The sequence below is a fragment of the Onychomys torridus genome, unplaced genomic scaffold (assembly GCF_903995425.1).
Source record: "Onychomys torridus unplaced genomic scaffold, mOncTor1.1, whole genome shotgun sequence".
Lineage (NCBI taxonomy): Eukaryota > Metazoa > Chordata > Mammalia > Rodentia > Cricetidae > Onychomys > Onychomys torridus.
Window position 1 is genome coordinate 129794 of NW_023411183.1, and position 12142 is coordinate 141935.

General features: G+C 39.2%; 1 pseudogene; it reads left to right on the top strand.

Annotated features, from left to right (window-relative positions):
- The first annotated feature begins 231 nt into the window (after positions 1 to 231).
- LOC118574996 lies at positions 232 to 1101 on the top strand (annotated as a pseudogene).
- The last annotated feature ends 11041 nt before the right edge of the window (positions 1102 to 12142 follow it).

The window sequence follows — 12142 nt, forward strand, 5'->3', positions numbered from 1 at the left end:
ATCTACATAACTGGAGCTAGAGCAAAGGCTTCTACACAGACTGTGAACATTGACTAAATTGTATATACTATCTTTAATACATTATACACTCTCTCTTAGCTTATGATGCTGCCTTTTGATTCCTTGTTTAAGAAAAAATTAAAGAAGCATTCTGCATTGGTCTTATTATGAATATAGACCGCCCATGCCTCATGTTCCCATGCTATGATCCTGAAACAAGTTGTTAACATCATGGAAACCAGTGACATGGTCATAAGAGTGATCTTTTTATCACAATGTATGGCTGGAGTCTTGGGCAACTCCTTCCTAGTCTACAACTACCTGCTGCTTTAATTCTCTGGGATCAGGTTAAGGTTCACAGACTGGATTCGGCAGCACTTGATTGTAGCCAACTTCTTAACTCTCCTGTGTAAAGGTGTACCGCAGACAATGGCAACTTTTGGTTTGAAAGACTTCCTTAATGATTTTGAGTGCAAACTGATCATCTATCTTTACAGAGTAGGTAGGGGTGTGACCCTAAGCAGCACCTGCTTCTTGAGTATCTTCCAGGCCATTACCGTCAGTCCATCGGGCTCCAGGTGGTCTCAGCTTAAAGTCAAATCTCCCAGTTACATTGCTGCTGGTATGTACATGAGTTGGATCCTGGCCCTCATAGTAAATGTTAGTTTTCCTATGATCATTACCGCAAGATTGAATCATAGGAATATGACACGTCTTAAACACTTTGAACTCTGTTATTCTGTTCATCATGACAAAGACTTTAACACTTTCTCTGCAGTGTTACTCACAACTCCTGATGTTTTTTTCATATTGCTAATGCTTTGGTCCAGCAGCTCCATGGTTTTCATCCTCTACAGACACAAGCAGAAAATGAAGCACATTCATAGAAGCAACTTCTCCCTCAAGTCCTTCCCTGAATCCAGAGCCACAAAAACCATTCTGCTCTTGGTGAGCACCTTTGTCTGCTTTTACACTCTTTCTTGCCTCATACAAATGAATTTGGCTCTTCTGTATAGTCCAGGTTCTTTTCTGGTAAGCATGGCTTCAGTAGTTGCTGCATGTTTCCCAACTGTGAGTCCCTTTCTGCTGATCAATCGTTAACTCTGTGAGTCTCCACCCTGTTTTGCCTGTGCAGGGAATACAATATTCTAACCATATCAGTGACATCAAAATTATGTGTTTTTGAATAATGTATACATTTTATTGAATCATGTATATATATTCAATCATGTCATAAAAGCAGGTGGTGTGCATTCATGAACTAACATTTATACATACAATTTGTGAACATATTATAAATTATATGTTTTCATATCCTATATTATTTTGTGACATGAAGAATATTAATCAATTTATATAAGTTATGAATTTGTCACAGTTTGTAAAACAATGGTTTGATTTACAATCTACTTTTTTAACATTTATCTTGCCTTTTTCTACAGCAACAGATTAAAAATCATTGGATAGTTTTTCCTTAGCCACTTCACTTGCCAACCAAATAAATATATATACAAGTGAAGATAATCAAATAGCATTTCATGCTCCTAACAGAAAACATTTAGAAACTTGATAGGATATGACTATTAAAGGATAGTCTGCATGTGAGTGTAATAACACCAGTACTGAAGAAGGTTTTCGCAGGCAACGGACATTTGTATACTACTTTTTCTATGTTGACTTCTATAAATCCTTGGTTTGGGGGGGGCAAATATTTTTCCAGATTTATTGCAGTATGATTGAAAAATGAAATTTCATTTTTAGGTTATATGTGGTGAAAAACATCCTACATGCATATGTGTATTTATGTGTACATATAAAATGAAAAATAGATTACCATTATCAAATCATATGGCATATAGTTTTATGTGTAGTTTTATGTCAACAACACAGCTAGAGTGATTTGGAAAAAGAGAACCTCAACTGAATAAATGACCACACCAGATTGTCCCATGAACAGTCTGTCAGTTATTTTCTTGATTAATGTTTGATGTGGAAGAGCTCTACTCACAGTGGATGGTGCAAGCCCTTGGCAGGTGGTCTGAAGGGTGTCTCAGAAAGCAGCCTAAGCAGGACAGAGAAAGGAAGCCTGTAACCGGATTATATCCATGGTATCTGCTTCAGTCTTTGCCTTCAGGTTTCTGCCTTGAGCTCCTGCCTTTCCTTCTCGTGGTGATAGATTGTTGCTCGGAAATATAAGAGAAACAAAATTATTTCCTCCCCAAATACCTTTCACTTGTGGTGTTTTATCATAGCAATACAAACTCTAAAACCCATATTTCTATGACCAATTTCTTGAGATGAGGACTTCTAAGATCTGTGTTAACACCTTCCACGGACAAGAACAACAAGTGTAGTCACTATTGTATACTTTAGAGCCTTGGACCTGCATGTCTTTGTGAGTGTTAGAGAACCTGAAGCTCATGAGTCCAGCTAGAGTGGATGGTCAGCCAGGGCCAGAGATCCTCCTGTCTCTACCTTTGCAATTACAGGTGCCTGAAGCTTCATTTACATTCCTGTAGTTGCTGGAGATGAAACTCAGGTGTACATGTTTCCATAGTAAGAATTTTGTCACTTTAGCCATCTCTCCAGACCTAAAACTGATTCATTTTATTGCTGAAAATTTGTATATCTTGACAAACATTTCCTCATTTCTCTTACTCCTCTGTTCCTGGATTTTCTGCTCTTCTACTGGGATTCTATAAATTAAGCTTTCATACATTCTATATGTAACTAAAAATGTCTCACTGTGTTTGTTCATCTTAATTTACATGGTGCCCATCAAATTGACCTATCTCATACAAACTCTGACAATTGTATTCTACCATAAAATATTGCAATTCTTTTCTTGAAAGAGAGAAAATGAGAAAGGAGGGGTAAAGTGTGCACATATGGAGGCTCTGCCCAACGAGGATTGGTCCATGGCCAAGGGACTCCAAGATATTATGAGAAATCCCTTAGGATGAATGGGAGGGTTCAAAACACCTCATTTCTACTCCCATACCCAGAAACCACTCAAACTTGACCATCATCCTATAAACAAGATTTATACAATTATTTGAGAACTTCCACCTTGGTTGAGATGAGTGTGAGTAATATGGGATATAAACCTTGCCCTGGAATCTGAGGTTTTTGAGAATTTTAGATCCTGCAGTGTGATGGAAATTCACCACTGAACTTCTAGTCTCCTCAAAGGTGTTCTCTCTTCCTTGTGAGATACTCCCAAAATGATAACCCAGAGATATAGAAAGAAAGTACCCGTCAGTCATTTTCTTGATGTCACTTCATTTAGCAGACTGAGAATCCAGCTCCCAGAACTGCTACCCAGAGTTACTCAGAGAAAGACTTCTCAAGAGCAGGAATAGACAGATTTCTGATCTATAGTAAGCACACATGATCTGAGGGTCACTCTCTTTTATTCTTCTTCAGCTCTAATTCTCTTGTTAGAATTGTCTCTATTTCTTTAGTTTCAGTTCTGTAGTTCTAAATATTCAGTGCTAATTCTCTCTCTTCTAAACCTTTGGTTTCAACTCTGTCTATTCTAAACCTTTGGTTCCAATGCTCTCTATTATAAACCTTTGGTTCCAATGCTCTCTAGTTCCAGTTCTCTTTAGTTCCAATCTTCTCTCACACTTCTCTCAAGCTGCTTCTTCTGCTTCTTCTTCTTCTTCTTCTTCTTCTTCTTCTTCTTCTTCTTCTTCTTCTTCTCCTCCTCCTCCTCCTCCTCCTCCTCCTCCTCCTCCTCCTCCTCCTCCTTCTTCTTTTCATTTCTCACACTTTTTTCTCTGCCCATTCAGCTACATCCCTCACTCAGCACATACACACCTCTCACTACTCCCTCTACTATTATAACAGCCAAAGTCTGGACAATTGTATGTTACATTTTCTGTGTCTAATCCATTCTCATTACACATAGGAAGTCGTACAGTTCTTGTCAGGCTAGGGAGGTCACATTGACGAGCCAGTGAGTAATGCTTGGCCTTCCATGTAGCCTAAATGGTTACAGTTCTCAGACAGAAAGTAAACAGTTAGTTGGCTGAGCCTTGAGCCTATAACATAAACTGAGGCTGGGACTATGCGCAGAAAGTCAACTACTGTGGAGAGTTATGTCTACAAAAGTTGCTTCAAGTCTGACTTTGATTCGGCAATAAACACCTGGGAATTTGTCCTTGTATATTCATCTCCATGGGAAGCCAGTCTGTTTTGAATTTGCTTTAAAATCTTAGCTCAATGTTTAAAAGGCTGTCTTTGTAACTGAGAATACTGTTACTTTCCAATGTCACATACAAAAAATATTCTAGTATTATTAGAATTGTACACTTAAGCAGAAATCATCTTCCTGAGCATCCACAGCTGTATTGTGCCCAAAGATGGAATATTTACTCAAGATAAACACACAAGCAGTAGGAAATATATCTGTAGCTAATATTAGGGAAGAAGTGAAGTGGCCCATGAGAAAAATTACAGACAGAAACAACCAGTCGTCTATAGTCAGTGACTCTGCAGCTTTGCCAGGTGGGGGCTCCTCATTGGAGATTTATTTGTCTGGTGGGTAGACCTGTTGAATGCTAGTTGTCACCTGCTGTATACTCCCATGGCCTCCAGCAAATTCCAATTTAGAATGAAAACAATATTGCGATGAATCTGACTATTGTAAATTAACCATAAGAGAAGGGATTAGTGATTGCTAACAATGAGCAATAACCTCTAACATGCACATCATGAGCTTCTCCATCCTCAGCCCCATCTCTTTGCTCCTTTCCCTTTCATCTCCCACAAGACAGGAGGACATAGTCCTTTCAGAACGTGAATCACAAGATGAGAGTAAAACACACTGCAGCCAGACCTGTCCACCTATATCCAGGTTCAGTCCCTAAGGAAGAAAGTATTTTCCCCAAAGTCACAGTAGTCTATCTCAACTATGTTCAATATGCATTTTCACTGATAATTTATTGGAGCAATATTTTTGGTACTGAGATAAAACTGTGAAGAATTCCAATTAGAATATATTTGACTAGTAAGGGAGGAAATGAAGATTAGAGGACTGAATGGTTTTTCAATCTAGCCTTTAACATCATTTTCATTACAAGCTTCATTTGTCAGCTTTCTTCATTATCACATCCTAAAGTTTCCCTGATTTTTCTGCATTTTGGCCTTAGCCTTAGGCTGAAACTTCCAAAAACCCTTCTATAGCATTGTACAATAATATTAGCTCACACACCTGCAACCAACTTAAAAGTCTTTGCTCTGTATTGTTTGAAATGAAATCAGGGAAATATTAGTGACCTAAATTATGCCTAAAGCCCCTTCCTGAAAGCCCATCTTTCTCTGTTGACATATGCACACCACAGTGTAAATTCAAAAAAATATACTCTGCTACATGAACCTGAATACCCAGCATTAACTTTGTTGTAGCCTCAAACCTCATGAGCCAAACACCAAATTGTGACATCCAGCCAATTTAGAACCTCTCCCTATCAGATACACTCTACTTTGTCCTATCACTTTCACTTGAGATGATTCTCAGTTTCTTTGTTATCATGGTGTTCGCACAACTCCCAGCTAGCTTGCTGTACAAATGCTTTGAGAATGGTAGAGTTAGTCGTGAAACTTAGAAAAAGCGATCTTACACCCCCACTTTTATTTTCAATAGTCTCTCATAAAATATGTCCTGATTATCATTTTCCCTCCTTCTACTCCCCCTAATCTCCGAGTCTCCTCCTGTCTCAGTTACAGGCTTGCAATTAGAATAGTGTGCTGCTTAGTTGGTGGTGGTGTGTGTTCATTTCTATTGGTGTTATTATTGTTTAATTCACACAAGTTAGAATCATCAGGAAAGAGGAAACCTTAATCAAGATATTGGCTCCATTATACTGGTTCATAGCCATGTCTGTGGGCCATTTTCCTAGTTGATTATTGATGTAGGAGAAAACAGCTCACTGTGAGCTGTGATGTCTCTGGGGACATCCTGGATTATATAAAAATGCAGATTGAGAAAGCCAGGAAATGCAAGCCAGGAAGCAGAATTCTGCTATGTTCTCTGAGTCCAGTCTTGCCTTCAGATAGCAGGCTATACTGCATTCTAAGATAGACTCTAAGCTAAAATAAACCCTTCGCTCCACATGTTCCTGTTGGTGATAGTGTTTGTCACAGCAACAGAAAGCAAACTGGGATAAACAATTTCCACTTAAAATGTTCCATCTGTATTTGTCAGATACATGGTTGGTACATTGGATTATCAGTGTTTTAGCAAGGCAAAAAATATCTGCTATGGGCTTCAAATGTTATTTGATGACAATTTGACTTAGGTGGAAACTAGTGGTCTCCTAAGCAATTGTACTTCAAATATTTAATCTGAGAGATAATAAGATGCTGACTCAGACACAGAGGTTGTTGGTAATCACCATTAAGGGTACTAGTGGTAGCTCAAAAAAAGTTTGCTCTTCACAGCCGTGGTTCATAATTTAAGTGCTTCCATTCATTTGGCTATTTGGCCCTGTGCTTTTTGCAATCTTGGTCTCAACAATTCATGCTCTTACAGTCCCTCCTCTTTCTCAACAATTGGATACCTGGAGCAATGGCTGTGGAGCCCCCAGCTGGATCAGGCCAACTAGATAAGTGAGACAATTGAATAGCTTGAACTGCTTGGGAGGCATCCAGGCTGTGGGACTGGGACCTGTCCTTAGTGCATGAGCTGGCTGTTTGGAACTTTGAGCTTACATAGGGACACTTTGCTCAGCTTGGAAGGACGGGACTGGACCTGCCTGTACTGAATCCACCAGGTTTAAATGAATCCCCAGGGGAGTCTTAGCCCTGGAGGAGATGGGAATGGAGGAGATCGGATGGAGAGAAGGTAGATGTGGGGGCGGGAGGGAGGAGGACAGGGGAACCCATGGCTAATGTGTAAAATTAAAACATAAATATAATAATAATAATAATAATAATAAAAGTTTGCTCTTGATCTCCAAAAAGCCAACAACTCATAATCATGAAGTCTTAAAAAGTCAATAAACCTTCAAATTCTTCAACACATGTGTGTTTTGATTCAGAGAATCTCATTTTGTACTATTAAAGACCTGAGTATACTTCATATAAACATTTGTCCACAGATGTCAAGCACTCCAATCAAGAGTTAAATGGATGGTAGCTATGCCTGGACATAAGGTCTCTTGAGTCTCAAATAATGTCTGAGCAGCCTTAATTGTCCTGGAAGATCAGTATCATAGAGGAATTCAGACACACCTATGATACTTGACACTCATTGCTCCTTCCTGTTTTGAAGACTTTTCCATCTTATAAAAGAAGTTCATGTCAGATATGGAAGTATTTCTGGGGATGACTAATCTATCCCTACAAGGAAAGATGCCACTCACTCATATAAGAACATGGTCCCTTCCATGCGAGTCCTCTTTTCAGCTTGTTTCTGTATAAACTATTCATATTTTATTATGGAACTATTATGGGTTCTACTCTCTTATCAGATTGTCTCTATAATATCTTGCAAGTTTCTGTGAGTGTTCATTCCTCCAAGATTATTTTATATCTTTGAGTAAGAGAAATAATCTGAATTAATACTAGACAGTACATTAGTAATTAGATTTCAGGTATCAATTATCCTATAGAAATTCTTCAAGTCCATAATCCCAGCACTTGCCAGAAGAAGGCAATTACAGGCTGTTTCTGTAAGCTCCAAGGCACTTATCTAGTGTTTTAAAACATGACCCAAACCATGAATAAGAGGAGTTCCAGGATATGAAGACAAAATGTGCTTTTTAAATTTTTCAGGAAGGCTACCTTATTGGAAAACATCAAAAGCATCAGAAACATGAAAACAATGAATGCTGCAGCACACAAGGAACCATGGACCTGTGAGCATCCAGGAGCAAAGCTGAGAAAGGCCAAGGGCTCTGAGCAAGCCACCTGCCTGTTGCACTAGTCCACTCCTCTGCAGTTCGTGCATGCTTGCTCCATGGTGGTAGAGTAGCATACTATTCTATGACTTAATCCTTACTTTCATGAGACAATCCCTTTTGCATTCCTCAGACATGCATGTGCAGATTGTTTCACATTCTGAAGTGAGATAGACTGCAGAGTTGATCTCCCAAACAGTGTGTTTGAGGTATTGTTTCAAAGCATGGGATTTCTGGATCCAGAAACCTTATCATGAACTTGGCTTCTGTGGTGGGTTGAATGAGAACAGCCCACCGTGTTCTCATATATTTGAGTACTTTGTTACCAGTTAGCAGTACTATGTGGGAACCATTAGTAGGCATGGCCTTGTTGGAGACAGTGTGCCACTTTGATGTTTCTAAAGACCTCACTATTTCCAGTTAGCTCTCTCTGTATTAAGGCTGTGTCTACAGATGTGAGCTCTCAGCCACAGCTGCAGTGCTCTGCCTGCCTGCCTGCCTGATAGATGCCATGCTCCCCCAATAATGGTTATGGACTCTAAGACTATGGAACTTACATAAGCAAGTGCATGACAAACTCTTCATTTATAAGCTGCCCTGGTCATACTGTCTTAACACAGCAATAGGGGAAAAATGGACAATAAGCTAGGATCTGCATATGAGGAAGAACATGAAGTTTTCATGTGGTGGTATTGTGTTCCCTGAAATATTGTGTGTTCCCCGAAATAAGCACATCGGGGGTCAGAGAACAGACAGACACTAGATACAGAGCCACAAATGGTGGCTAGAAAATGGGAAGAGTAAGCCATAGCAGAAGTTGGGTGGCGGTGTTACACGCCTTTAATCCCAACACTTGAGAGGGAGAGCTAGCCGGATCTCTCAGTTCAAGGCCACTTAGAAACAGCTAAGCATGATGACCCATGCCTTTAATCCCAGAAACCCAACCTTTAATCCCAGGGAGTGGGGGCAGAAAGAGAAAGATATATAAGACGTGAGGACCAGGAACTAAGGATAAAAGCATGTAGTTAGTTAAACATTTGGTTGGTTAAGTGTTCAGGCTTTGGAGCAACACAGTTCAGCTGAGATTCATGTGGAGGAGGACTCAGAAGCTTCCAGCCTAAGGAAAAAGGATCAGCTTGAGGAACTAGCAAGGTAAGATAGCCATGGCTTGTTCTGGTTCTCTGATCTTCCAGCATTCACCCCAATAACTGGCCTCAGGTTTGAGTTTTATTAACAAGAACAATTAAGATTCATACTACATTTTCATTCTTCTGAACTTAAATTACTGACACTACTATTATGCTTTGACTAGGTCCTCCATTTTTCTGCTACATTCATAATTTTATCTTTCTTTATGACTGAATGAAATTCCACTATATACATGTATCCCCATGTTATTATCCGTTACCTTTTGATGGACATCTATGCCAGTTCTATATCCTTGCCAGCATGAATATAACAGCAATGAATATAGGTGTGCAAGTGTCTTCCTGGAAGGATGTCACATCATTGAGTACATGAACATCAATGGACTTGCTATTTCATATGGTAGGTGCATTTTTAATTTTTTAAAAAGTACACTCTGATTTCCATAATGACTGCACTAGTATATCCAACCTGCAAAGAATAAGGATTCCATTCTTTCTCAAATCCTTTTCAGTACTCCTCAGATATCTTCAGATAGATATTCTGACTAGGGCTGAGGTAGTTTCTCAAAGTAGTTTTCATTTGTTTTGCCCTAATGAATAAGAATGTTGATCATTTCTTTAAAAACACTTATTGGCCATTATTGTTTCTTTATTGAAAATTGCTTGTGTGTTTCAGTTATCCATTTGTTAATTTATGAGTATTGTGGGTTTGTGATGGTTTCACGGACTTATATTTGCAGTGCTTTGTAAAGGGGATATTTGCTCCCTGTCTGAAGTAGAGCTGGAGAAGATCTGCTCCCATTCTGGGCCCCGTTTGCTTGCTCTGCTCATGGTTTCTTTGCTATAAAGAAACTATTCAACTTCTTGTTGATTCTTGGGGCTGGTTCTCAAGCTGCTGGAATTCTCTTCAGGAAATTCTAGTCTACATCTATATCTTCACCAGCATTCCCAGTTTTTCCTCTAGCAGTTTCAGCATTTGGTGTTTTAAGTTAAGGTCCTTGGGTCAATTTTTGCACAGTGTATCAGAAATGAATCTAGTTTCTTTTTTCTGGGTATACAGTTTTACTAGTTGAGTAGGCAAAAGATCCTTGTTCAGCACTATCACTGTTTATGGTGATATTTTGTTTGTACTCTAGAAAATAAAATTTGCCTAAAGATCAGAGGACAGAGACAGCCACTAGATTAAACATAGAGGCCAGGCAGTGATGGCACACATCTTTAATCCTAGCACTCAGGAGACAGAAACCCATCTGCATTTCTGTGAGTTCAAAGCCACCTTGGACTACATAAGATTAATACAGTCTAAAAGAGAAACAGAGCCAGGCACTGGTGATACACACCTTTAATCCCAGTACTTGAGAGTCACACATTTTAATGCTAGCACTAGGAAGTTTGAGACAGGAGGTGATATGGCTGGTCAGAGAAAGGAATATAAGGCAGGAGAAGATAGGAGTTAGGTGCCCCTTTCAACCTGAAGATTCTGTAGTGGTAAGAAGTTTCTCTAGTGGCTTCTTCCCTTGTCTCTCTGATCTTTCAGCATTTACCCCAATATCTGGCTATGGGTTTTTATTATAAGACAAATTAGGAATTGAGCAGCACTGCTCAAGAAGGACATTACCTGAAAAGAAGCCCAGAAGATAAGCAGAAAGAAGAGTCAGGAGATTGCTTTTCCAGGCACAGGTTGGCTCTTCACTGAAATGCTATTTTGTAGACTTGGTAACTTCTCTTGCCTTGAAGTAGTCTTAGAGGCAGGTTGGCTTGCAATCAGCCATGGCTCCCTGAAATCTTCAGTAGATCACCTGACAATGATCCCTGACATTCAACTTCTGCAGTGGCTTCTGTTGGTGGGTTTCATGGGAAAGGTTCATAGTCAGGCATGCATCAGGCTGAAGCATGAAGTAGGTTGGCCTACTAGTCACATGTGTGTACACCATGTACAGCTCACTGTAGACCACCTTACAAAATGCCTGTACAAGTCTCTGCTAAATTAGCTAGAAACTTCTGAAAAAAGGCTAATGATGAGAAATCTGTTGTCCTTTAATTCAAAATGCATTTGAACATAAATGAAGTGAATTGATGTGTTTCTAATGACTATTTTGAATGTTAATGACTTGGGGCTGGAAAGATGACTCCGCAGTTTTGATTCCCAGGATCCACATGGAGACTAGCAATCATCTAAAACTCCCCTTCTAGGTCCTCCTAAGCCTTCTTTCTAGCCTTTGTGGGCACTGAATGCACATGGTGTACAGACATATATGTAGGCAAGAAACTCACTCACATAAAATAAAAATAAATTGCTTTAAATTTTTTAAGTATTAATTATTTGATCTAGGCCAGATAGTTAAGAAAAATGTATTATGGATGAGCCATGAATTAGTTTGTAATTATAATTGAGAAGACAGGAGTTTTTAAAGCCATCTAAATACATGAGTCACTTAGAGAATGTAGTATTTTGTAGGTGTTGCTAATGAAACAGGTGCTTTAGATTTATTTTTTTTTATTTGACCCAAATATCAGACCACAAAAATTTATCGTTGTTTTGATAGACCCCATTGCTCTTGAGTTTGTCCTGGTGGCCTGTTGCAAAAATGGTGAAGTATAAATAGTAATTCCTGTTACCAGGAAGTAAAACAGCTCCTTCTTGGTCATATCCTTCATCATTCATCTCTTCATTGAACACTGCCCTTAACTCAGGGGCAAGATTAACCATAGGCTTTTAGAAAACATTTACTCGTTCCTACGTATTGTGACAGCATGTACAAGAGCTGCAGAACCTCTAGTCAGACAAACTTCCTGCATGGAGAGGGGAGGGCATGAAGTACCACCCTAACTGAGGACTTATTGTTAGTTGATCATTGCTGGCAGAGGAAGAGTGAGTTTGCCTAAGAGTATCTTCCCTGGTAGATCAACCACTCTCCAGTGGATACCATATATCAGAAGAATGTTCCATCTAACATCATCTTACTATTTACATTTTTCTATTTTGCCCCTTATAGTTTATAATGTATCATTGTACTGAGTTTACTGGATAAACTTGTAGGATATTTGTCATTATGAAATTTTCTGTGAGTTGATCAGGCAGTCTTG